General features: G+C 45.2%; 1 protein-coding gene across 1 annotated transcript in view; it reads right to left on the bottom strand.

The window, feature by feature from the left end:
• Positions 1-12,500, bottom strand: part of foxn3 (forkhead box N3) — an 82,689-nt gene that overhangs the window by 69,541 nt on the left and 648 nt on the right. The window lies entirely within an intron of this gene.

Raw genomic sequence — 12,500 nt, 5'->3', positions numbered from 1 at the left:
GCACAAAGCTACGGCCAGGGGACTTCACTCCACATTACTCCCCCCAGCTGTAACCTTGAACTAGCACTGACAGGACTGATTATAAAGACCAGAGATAGAGGCTATATAGCCTTTTTACATCATTAGGAAGGATAGAATGGGGAAATATTGAATAGTCATCTTGGGGAGTTTTTTGAGCAGTTGTCTTGATGTCTTTGTTGTATTAGAGTATTTTGACATTTCTGTTTCAGTTTGAGACTTGTGAACTAGTGTTCCAATGTCAATGGAATTGCATAGACATGTTGGTAGGTCATTCGTTGGCACATTTTCTGCTGAATAGCTGAAAGATAAGCACAACTGTAATCATATTTCGAATATATTGGGGACACTTAATCCAAAAAAAGAGTTAATCGGTTATGCTTTATATTCACATAATTCATAGACATCATCTCATGCGAAAAGAAAGGTTTTTGAATCAAATCTGCTGCGATTATTAAGAGTAATGTAGTCATTTTTGCCCATTTGAGTTCTGTTTAGCACTTCATAGAAAGCCAAATACCTACTGTATGATACTTGAAATATTATGTTTTTTTATGTGTATTTCATTTTGTTGATGGATGGCACTTTTGGAACTATTTCTATCGGTTCTATTGCCACCAATGAAACTAAACGCATCATAAGTACAGTATGTGAAAGTCTTTGGCCCAGGTTTCTTTATGTCAGCCTGGTGCACAAATCTCTCTCCAGGGATACAATATTTTTATAAACAATTGTCAGCTGTCTTTGGAGTAGCCACACACTCTGTATAAATCTATCACATATGCCAAAGCCCCTTTAGTGTTAATCTGTGTGTCAATTTACGAGACTGGCTAGCAATTTAGACATGTCATTCCACGACAGACCCGGTAAACTCCCCCCTGCAACAACATTCAGGCACTAATCAAGGCCCTCGCAAACATGATTACGCTTCAAATCCAATTAGCTTCAGCACACAAGAGTCGCCGTACTGCCAGTGCAATGGACAGGACAATACAGACATAGGGCACTTACTCTGCATGTGTGTATGCGTGCGTGCGTGTGTGTTGGAGAGTTTTTACTGCTGTGATTGGGTTAAAAGAATCATTCCGGCAAACATTGATGACATTTTGTTAGAACGCTGTGTTGTAAATTTAGCCTTGATACTTTTATGTACAAGGCATTTGAGAGTTGTCAAGACATTCTAAACACTTTTTGATGGATAGGCAGTTATTGATGTACAATGCACAAGGGAAGAACATAGCATCAACAGGGTTGTGGAAGGGAGAAGTCATGTTAAATGTTCGCTCTTAGACCTACTTCCTAATGTCATTCTTGAGCTGTTTCCCCAGTTTCGAGACGTGATGTCTGCATGTGTAAGAATGTGGTACGGTCTAGTTTCTCTTGTCACTGTCTAGGCCTTGTCACTTGTCACTGATCTCCAGCACACAGCAGTGTGTTCTGCCTGTCACTGACTCTCACTCCTAATACCTTGGAAACACAATGAGTGGCACAGCTTATTAGCATGGAATGGGTGGGCGATATATATGTATGTTGTAAACATGGTGTCAGAAAAATAGATTTGAAAGCAATGGAGGAAAGAAGTGAAAATGAGATTGATCACACACACATACAGGCACTTAGGGAGGTGCACACATGCACACACACACACACACACACACACACACACACACACACACACACACACACACACACACACACACAGGGTCGTGACCTTGACAAAACACCCAGTTCTGTATCTTGTCACTCACTGTCTGGATGTGTCAGTCACTCTCCACACTCCAGCCCCGAGTCAGCAATGGAAATCAATCTGGCCTTCCCAGTCATTGACTGAACCAACACTTTCTATACAGTAAAATCATCCCCATTCAGACTGCCCTCCCTGCAACCTCTGAGGCATGATATCGCCCTCAAACAAAGCCTATTCGTCGAAATGTTGTATTATCTTCCTATTCATCCAAGGTTATGCACCCTAACCTCCTATAGCTTCCTGCGGCTATTCTCACAATACACAGTACTGCATGTTAGCCCCCCGCATTCCGCATTTCCTACATTTTCCCCTGAAGGCTTATTCCCCCCATGCGCCTATCATCTACCAAAGGCTATTTCCTTTTCTCATCCCATGTTAGACCCCTAGAACAAGGCCTATTCCCAAAGGCTACCGTATTGATCCTACCCCCTGTGTTTACTCCTGAAGTCTAATCACATATTCCCAATGTTAGCCCCCTCAGACAAGGGTTATCCTCCTCAAGCCTGTACAACCCTCTCAGGGCTATGTTCACCCTACTTTCTCCATTAGTCCCTTTATAATAAGTATGCTGTCCGATCCCTCTAAACCTACATTAACCCTTTCATGAACCTTTTCATACACCCCCCCTTGACCTGACCCCCTTAAACATGACCTAGAATCGACCCACCGGCGCACCATAGTAATCCTGCATCTCCTGCTTTAACCTATTATCCCCTTGTCCCTATATGTGATCCGCCATGAAAGAAGGAATATCTAGGGATATCTGTCAGGCCTCTCTCTATAAGCCCCAGTCTGTTCCTCTAGCGGTCCATACAGTGTCTGTCAATCTATTCAGACAATACTACACCCCTAAGCCCTTTAGATGAGGGTCGTCTATCTAGTGCCTCCATATATCATTCCCTATATCCCCTACATAAGCCTCCTTAAGGGAAGACCAATGCCCCTAACCTCTTTAGTATCTCGTTAGACCATGCATTAGCTACTGCAGACTATCTCCCCGATCCTTTGTGAGCCTGTTAAAACAAGGCCTATCTCCATTCTGAACCCTTCATCAGCCCTCCTAGGAGTAAAACCATCATGGCAGTTGGTCCCCACTAAGCTCCAGTCTTTGAAGTTCAAATTCATTGTATTTCATTCACTTGGAATTGTGTGACACAAACATTCACATATATAAATATATAAAAGCAACACAGCAAAACAGACAATATTGGTATTGGGAGTTGGCAGAGAGGAGCTGGTAGATCTTTGGTACCTTTCACTTGGTGCTCTGGCAGTCTGGAGTGTGTGTGAGTGACGTGTGTGTATCTTGACCACACAAGTGCTATTCCCCTGACCCTTCCATTATCCACTAGACGTGGTTAGATTTCTCCTCACACTCATCTCTCCCAATGTCACAGTATACCGAGGAGAGAGATTGACAAGGAACACCCACTGCCACTCGAGAACCTCTTATACCCTCACACTACCCATCATCTCAGATACTCTACTCTCTTCTCTCTCTCTCTCTCGCTCTCTCCCTTTCTCTTTCTCTTTCTCTCTCTCTCTCTCTCTCTTTCTCTCTCTTTCTCTCTCTCTCTCTCTCTCTCTCTCTCTCTCTGCTTATCCTTACTGTGTAATCATGGTACTCATCCACACTGAAGAATGGCCCCTCTATATGACAGCGCTCATTTAAGGCGTAGGGTAGAGTTGTCTCTAGACACTGATCTAAAGTTAGTTTTCTGTGTGTGTGTCCTATAATGTCACTAATTAATAACAAATTAAAAGCTTAAATGTCTTTTGTTTTAAAAATGGATTTGTGGATTTGTTTTACAGTTTTTCTCTATCGCTTTAACACATTTTCTCAAAGCATAGCTCATTTTCTTTTAACTCTTAACACAAATCCAAAAACTCACACACAAAACCCTAAACTCCACAAATCTCTGGCAAAAGCAAACACTGCATTCAAAAAAGCGATAGAGAAAAACTGTAAATCTATTTTAAAATCGTAACACAACAAAATGTGGAAAGATCCACGGGGATGAATACTTACTGAAGGCCCTGTACGTGTGTGTGTGTGTGTGTGTGTGTGTGTGTGTGTGTGTGTGTGTGTGTGTGTGTGTGTGTGTGTGTGTGTGTGTGCGTGAGTGTGTGTGTGTGTGTGAGTGTATGTGACCCCCTATGGAATGGGGAGCCTATGGCTCATTATGCTCATTGCCTATGGGCAATGTCTACCTAGAGCCCTTCTATGAGCCTCCTCCATTCAGGAGATTATGATGACTCCGTTCAATGTAGCCCTTAATTGCTGATCTAGGACCAGATTTCCAAACCCATAACCATTATGAGGATAAGCGAAGAGGTAATCCTGCGTCAGTGGTTAAGTGGTCGCTTCTCCGCTCTGCAACTTAGCTTTAGCTATAGCCTATTAGTGTTAGCTTTGACATTAGGCTATATTTAGCACCCGGTTCTCCACCTGTAGGACCGAAGGAACCAGGCCCTACTTGTTATCTGGTTAGCCCATTTCGGAGCTGGGCTAGTGTCTTTGTAAGGTTAGCCTCTTCCCTTTGACTCCCTGGAGGTCAAGGACTTGTTATGGATTGAGAAGAGCAGGTCGAGAGGACTAGGGGCACTCTACTGAGAAACACTGGGGAAGATGAAAAGAAGCCATCATCTGTGATGGGTGGGGAGAGGAGGGGAGGGGAAGGGAGGGGAGGGCAGGGAAGAGGAGAGGAGAGGAGAGGAGAGGAGAGGAGAGGAGAGGAGAGGAGAGGAGAGGAGAGGAGAGGAGAGGAGGGGAGGGGAGGGGAAGGGAGGGGAGGGCAGGGAAGAGGAGAGGAGAGGAGAGGAGAGGAGAGGAGAGGAGGGGAGGGGAAGGGAGGGGAGGGCAGGGAAGAGGAGAGGAGAGGAGAGGAGAGGAGAGGAGAGAAGCAGAGTGGAGAGGAAAGGAGCGGAGAGGAGAGGACAGGATTGGAGGAGAGAACGAGTGAGAGAGGAAAAGAAGAAGACACTGAGCTTTGTAGTGCCTGGTTTGTCTACAACATTGTCTTCTCTACACCGGCACTGGCTATGTGTCATATCGACTGTATAGTTGCGAGAAGATTTGCACGTTCAAAGGCGGAAGAATGCCAAGCAGCTTTGAGGACGCCAACAGCAAGTTGAGTTCCCCTTTCTAAATAAATAAAGCTGCTTGACAGAAAAGCCCCAGTGTACCACGGGTTAGAAATACTACTTTTGCGAATTTCATCCTTAGGTGGTAAATAAATCAATGCACCTCCCATTCCTGGGACAAACAGTTGTCTGGAAGATGTCTTGACAAGGAAAACCGAGAGCAGGAGAAGGAGAAGAGAGAAGGGTTCAGGGTGTGTATGTGAGGACATTTTAATTTGAATGTGTATTTATAATAGTTTGGATACTGTGTGTGTGTGTGTGTGTGTGTGTGTGGCATCCCAACCCCCCCCCCCCCGACACACACACACACACACACACACACACACACACACACACACACACACACATGAGCGACGGACGGTGCTCAGTGAGAGAGAGGAGGAAAGGGCAGTAAAATAGAGTTGTATATCCACTCCTCGGTAGAGCTGTCTGCACACTGACAGACCCCAAATGAAAGCAATACCAATGAAATATGACACTGATGATAGGCCTGCACTGGCGATGGAAATGACTTGATCCTCTCCAGTCCTCTGAATTAGATTGAGACAGGGAATGTGTGTGTGTGTGTGTGTGTGTGTGTGTGTGTGTGTGTGTGTCTGTGTGTGTGTGTGTGTGTGTGTGTGTGTGTGACTGCATGACTCAATCATAGGGCCTGCCTAGCCATCTCCCCAGACAATCAGGCTCCTGGCTCGTAGAGGAAAAACCAAGAATGAACAAAGACACTCAGGGGAGGAAACAGTTGGATGAGGTGAAGAGTCCTCATTGAAGGGTTAACAACCTCTGTGTGTGTGTGTGTGTGTGTGTGTGTGTGTGTGTGTGTGTGTGTGTTGTGCGTGTGTGTGTGTGCATTTGGCCACAATAGGAACGCATAAGAAACCCAAATTGTAAGGTGTGTAGGGTAGGACCCAGGCGCAGAGAGGACACCAGACAAGGGAATGTAGTTGAAAGGCAAAGTCACTTTACTTTAGGCCTCCATAGATAACGCAGGAACAGACTAAGGAAAATAATCAACCAAACCAAACTAAACTAAATAAACTAGCGCATAAGCAAATTGTTCCTATGACACGACATTGAGGACCATGAGAGACAAACCCCTAACAAGGGTTACCACACTGGGAGTTACAAAACACACAACAGGACGGTAATAATACAAATAATAAGAAGCACCTGTTGTGCCTGGGGTGGAGAGTTGGTCACTGCCATCCCAATATTGTCCAGATGGATCTGTGACACAAATCCAATGTTTCTTTCCCCCCTCTGTTCTTTCTCTATGGAGAATGTTGCTAAACATGTCTCCTCCTTATTTGATTTTAAATAAGGGGGCAGTGCGACACAAGGCGCTGACAAGCCATTAGCTGTTGTTTTGAGGGAAGGGTCAAACAAAGGATTTTGAGGATAGGGAGGGCTACGGTATAACAACACACACACTCCAGTGCATCTGAATAAAAGGGCTGTCTGCCCTCCAACAATACCCTTTCTCACCTTTCAACTTTGACCTCTGCACTACAAGCTGCACCATTTTTGCTAACCATGGTTAAACAGTTCTCCGTCTCGCAACGTCAATGTCAGACTGTGAAAAGGAAATCAACAATTGATAATGATTGCGGTACTGGAAATTCAATTTACGGACTGTGCCTTTTGATCAAATATCAATTCCTAGCTTTGATCTGTTTGTTCTGCATACACTCAACTAACTGATGGACTAGGCAAGGTCACAATCTCTAACCGGCTATGATCAAGACACTCTCATGGGATACCAGACCCTGATGGTGTGTGGCTCTGATCCACAGAGTCGCATTTCCTCCCATTCTTTGTCAGAGGAACAGGATGCAACTGACAACCATATCAGATCCACAATGGCTCCTTTTTCTGCAGGGGGAATGGGCTTGGGTATTAGCATATAAAAGGCATCTAAGGGTATGTCTGGGAGACATGTGACGCCTTAGCAGACAGATCTGAGCTGGGCTCACGTTGCGCCGTGACAACAACAATGTTTCAACTGAGGGGGAAAAACTGTCATGGCAACGTGAAAGAGATTTCATAAAGTTAGGAGAGAGGAAGGGAGGAAGAGCAGGATGGCTGGGAAGAGGGACTGGGAGAAGGAGGGAGTGAGAGGAAAGGAGGGAGAGAGAAAGAGAATGATTGTCAGGACAAATACATGGAGGATGATGGGGGGGGGGAGTGGGAGAGAGCGAGTTTGGAGGAATGAGGGCTGAGAGAGAGAGAAGGTGAGGAAGATATACAGTAGAGAGATAAAGCAAGGGAACGAGAGAGGCGTGGAGTGAGATATCCAGAAAGACTAGGAAAAAAAGGGAGAGACAGACATATACGGTACAATTTTTCTCTCTTCCAGCCGAGGCAAAAAGAAGTGATGTGCAACGTGTCCTGGTTCTTTAAAGAACAAGTGGCTGACACGCTTCCTGCCGACAGCCTGGGCCTCTGATAACATGAACACTCCGTCAACAGGAAGCACTGTCACCGACAGAAATGTTCAGTGAAAGTACTACCAGCACCCTCTGAACTACTGCGGCCTGTAGAGCTGTCACACACACAGGCGCGCATGCACACACATGCACACACGCGCGCACACACACACACTTAAACACACACACACACACACACACGCACACACGCACACACACAAAGCTATGTCAAAGACCAAAGACAAGATACACACACATGTCCTACCACACACAAATGCCAGCTGTTGGAGCAACAACACACTGTATACATCACACCAAGGTTCTGTTTGTGAAGAGAAACAGACATCAGAGAAAAGAGTAAAAGAGAAGAAAAAGAGGACTGGGAGACAGAGAACACATTGAGCAAAGTGATTGCTTAAGAGAAAGGAGGAGGAGAGAAAGAAAGAGATTGAGGAAGAGAAAAAGAGAGAGAGAATGAGAGAGACCTTCAAATGCTCTTGACTAGAGAGCAGGAGGAGGCTGTTTCAGAGCCTGTGGGACACAGTACTCCTGAAATCAATTAACGTCCTGCCAGCCGTATCACTGTTACAGCACACAAGCAGGCCGCCCTGACATCACAGCACAGGAATAGGCTGCTGTCTGCACACCACACACACACAAACACACACATTGACAGACACACACACACACACACACACACACAGACACACACACACACACACACACACACACACACACACAAATGCACACACACACAAACGCACACACACACACACACACACACACACACACACACACACACTTACTTACACACACACACACACACACACACACACACACACACACACACACACACACATAGGAAGGAAAGGTATTTGAAAGAGGACAGAGTAGGACATTGCAGTGCAGTGAACCACGCACGTCAATGCACCTCCCTCTACCTCTTGACCTCAACCATGAGAGAGTTTACATCAACCCATTTCTAGAATAATAGCCTATGAAATTAACTGGTGAGGCACACAGTCACACACGATACAGACCTCCATAACAACAAAGATGAACAAGCCCAATGAACAACCAAGCTAAGCAAGGATGGGAAGTTTTGAGAGGCCAGAGAGTGAGAGAGAGGAAACGGGAGCTGTGATGACATGCAAACGCCCTCTTTTATTTTTTTGTGGAGAGCGAGGAGCTTATCTTTGTCTCTATGGTAACAGAGTCTCTGGGTGGTTATTAGAAACCTTGAACTTCCTGTGCTTCCTGCTGTGGGAACAGCCAATCAGAAGCTAGGGTTTTGGGGGCAGGGTAAGCTGGTGCTATAGACAGAGAGAAAGAGAGAGAGAGAAAGAAAGAGAAAGAGAGAGAGAAAGGGGGGACCGAGAGAAAGGGAAGGGGGAGAGAGACAGAAAGAGAGAGATAGAGAGAGAAGAAAGAAGAACCAAGAGTGATGGAGAGAAAGGGTGAAAGAATAGTCAGATCGAGAGGGAGAGAGGGAGAGAGACACAGAGAGAGGTAGAGGGATATGACAGAGCATAGATGATAGCCTAATTATTAACAATTTGTAAGAACACCAGTAAGACACACCAAGAGAGAGGTTTCTGTCTCATGTGCTGACTAGGGTCTCTTTGGAGAAGGTCCCGTCATGTAGAATACTGTGCTATCTGGAATCCAGCGATCACTAAATGGTCACGTTAAATAGGACAATTTGTAGTCATATCGGCAGACCCAATTACCAAGTATTGTAAACTGTGTACCTATGGGATTTTTCTTTGAGTCTTTATAGTGGTAGGGTTAAAGGGACACTTCACCCATTTTTAACATCACATTCATTATGAATGTGTTGACATCACATGTGGAGTCTCTCAGGGGTCTATTCTTGGTCCCTTGCTCTTCTAGGTGGAATCATCAGAAAACATGGTGTGCATTTTCATAGTTATGCTGATGATACTCAGCTGTACGTATCAGTATTGCCTGATAATTCACATGCACTCAGCTCGCTGGAGAATTGTCTCCAAGATATAAAACTTTGGATGTCCAAAAACTTTCTACAACTAAATCAGGACAAAACTGAGATTCTTGTCATTGGACCAAAACCACAAAAAGACAAATTGTCGATACCATGGGAACCTTGCTTTTGATGATAGATTCTGACTTAAGCTTTGAGCCTCACATCAAATCTATCATTAGAAATGCTTTTTATCATCTACGGAATATTGCAAATGTTAGACATTTTCTCCGGCAAGCTGATGCAGAAGTGTTAATGCATGATTTTGTTATTACCTGTTTGGACTATTGTAACGGTCTCCTTTCTGGTCTTCCGAAGAAAGCTATTGGCCAGCTGCAATTAGTCCAAAATGCATCAGCGAGAGTTTTAACCAAAACAAGCAGAAGAGCTCATAACTCCTATTTTAGAGACTCTACACTGGCTTCCTGTTAAGTTCAGAAAAGATTTCAAGATCCTTCTGGTTGTTTATAAAGCTCTCACCGGCACAGCACCAGAATATCTGAAAGACCTTTTGCTAGCATATCAGCCCAATAGAGCTCTCAGGTCTTCTGACGCTGGTTTTCTCTGTGTACCACTTGTACAAAAAAGAAGAGATTTGGTGAGGCATTCTCATTTTATGCACCCAAATTGTGGAATGCACTGCCAGTTTACATTAGGGTCGCAACCTCAGCAAATATGTTCAAGTCAAGACTAAAAACCCATCTTTTTAATATTGCCTTTAAATGACTAAATAATAAAATTATGATTATATAATGATTGGAGCACTTTGAGCTGCAACGTTTGTAGGAAAAGCGCTATAGCCTACCAATAAAAGTTATTATTATTATTATTATTATCTCCAACTCCATACCAGTGTCTAAATAATGTGAAAGCGGCAAAATATATTGAATGAATATTCAATATAATGAATGTGATGTTACAAATGGCCCCTTAAGGTGTCCCTTTAACGTTGCAATATGTGGTTAAAATCGTATGGTTGCAAACCATCATACTTCTGTCTAGCGTTGTAAAATACAAAAACATCTACCTCCCAAGAAACTCTAAAATTCTACACCTGCAAATCTTGGATTGCTAACAATACAAAACTGTCAAACAGTTCCAAGTAAGGATTGGGATTTGGGAAAATGACTTTTCCAGACAGAGGAGACATCCATGCCATAGCACAAGGCTGGGCGCCATAGTACTTTTATAACATCTAACTATGGAAAGTCTGATGGAAAATCTAGCTCAGCATCTATGTTCCCTTTAACAAGGGAACAAGGGACTGGCAAAGGCTGGCACATACTGGCATGGACAACACAGTGGCAGGAAGGGTAGAGAGAGAGAAAGTCAGTGTCCAGTGCCCAAGTGTAACCATATAACTATTGTGAAAAAGAGCACTGTACAATGGAGGGTTACATTGGAGTTACACTACATGCACGCAAACACACATGGACACACACTGACACACACACACACAAATAACACACATTAGCCCTCTCAGAGATGCAACATTATTACATAGGCGCACACACGGGGGCACACGCACGCACGCACGCACACACACACACACACACACACACACACACACACACACACACACTCAAAAATACAGTCCCTCTCAGCCTGCCTGCAAACTCCCACTGCTCCATCTCGATCCGTCCGAACGAACGGCAAGAATTCCTGAATTCCAGAGTGAGCGCAGCTTTGTCTCGCTACAATGGGAACGTTGAGGAGCTGACTGGGAACGGAGGAGGATTGGAGAGGACTGGGTCTGGGTGTGTGATATTAATATTTGCATTATGGAATAACCACTGTTCGAGACACGAAACCCACTGTCACTGAACAGAGGAGGTCTATTCCTGTCGCTTTAGTTACTGGGGAGAGAATCAGCCAGGATCAAGAACCCTCCCACTTACAGTCCATCCTGAATTGCCTGACTGACTGATCTCTAGACTCTCAAACTGGTCTCTCTTCTCTTCTTCTGTTTCCACCACCCATTTCCATCTCTTAATGGTTTCTCCCAGTGGTGCAGTATCTACAGCTGGTCTCTCTCACTGGTATCTCTCGGGTCTTTCCGACTGGTCCCTCCCAGCTCTCTCCCATTGGTATCTAGCTGGAACTGGTATCTCTTACTCTCTTCAGTCTGTTGGGTGTCTCTCATTGATATCTTCATAGTCTATCCTACTGGTCTCACCACTCTCTTACCGGTCTCTCCTACTGGTTACTTACTGCTCTCTCTAGTTGCAACTGGTTTCTCTCATGGGGTTCTCCAACAGCTCTCTGTTTTACCTTACAGGTCTCCTCTGCTCGTCTATCGTACTGGTATCTTCGTGGTCTTTCTTACTGGTCTCTATAACCATCAGCCGCTCAGCTCTACAGGTCTACAGACACAGCAAACTAGTCATCTACAGCTCACCAGTTCACTGGCTAACCTGTTTTTGTCCCTCCTGACACACCTGTGTGCTGTCTTCTCCTAAGCTGCATTGACATGATGAACAGTATCTCCTATGTTCCTCTGCTCTGCTCTCTCCCCACTGAGCCTCAGCGGGCAACATCTCACCAGCTCTGAGCCCAGATCAACACACCCAAGGAGGAGGCTTGATGCCATGCATTCCTATACTGTACACTAGCTTGTTATGGCGGTATAGACGTGGGTTAACCGCTAAGCTTTACATCCATATGTATCCACTTGATGAGCCCTCATGGGCTTGTTGACTGCATTCACAGGGCTTTAGCCTGAGCCTGTGTGGCTGTGTGGCTATGTGCTGTCTGGGCTGTCGTCTCTCCCGTGTCTCAGTCTGAGCTCGTTACAGTCTCCCGCTTCGTCTGGTTTGTGGTGTTTTTTGTCCTTCACTGCTGGGCGCTCTCGTTGAGCCAGTGATTGTTTACAGGGCTCAGAGGGAAAGTTCCTCACGACAGCACGGCTCAGCCACTGACCTTGAACACAGACAAAACTACACAAACAGTACACTCTGCCACCAGCCACCAGAGAGAGAGAGAGAGAGAGAGAGAGAGAGAGAGCGAGGGAGGTGGGGGGGGTTGTGTGTGTGTGTGTGTGTGTGTGTGTGTGTGTATGTGTGTCCACCCCAATCCCAGAGGGATGAGAGCTGGTGCTTCATCATACAGTGTTAAGGAGAGGAGAGAGAGAGAGAGGGGGGGGGGGGGGAGAGAGAGAGGGGGGAGA

The sequence above is a fragment of the Nansenia antarctica genome (assembly GCF_963989245.1).
Source record: "Nansenia antarctica genome assembly, chromosome: 1".
NCBI lineage: Eukaryota > Metazoa > Chordata > Actinopteri > Argentiniformes > Microstomatidae > Nansenia > Nansenia antarctica.
This window is presented reverse-complemented; position numbering and strand designations above follow the sequence as displayed.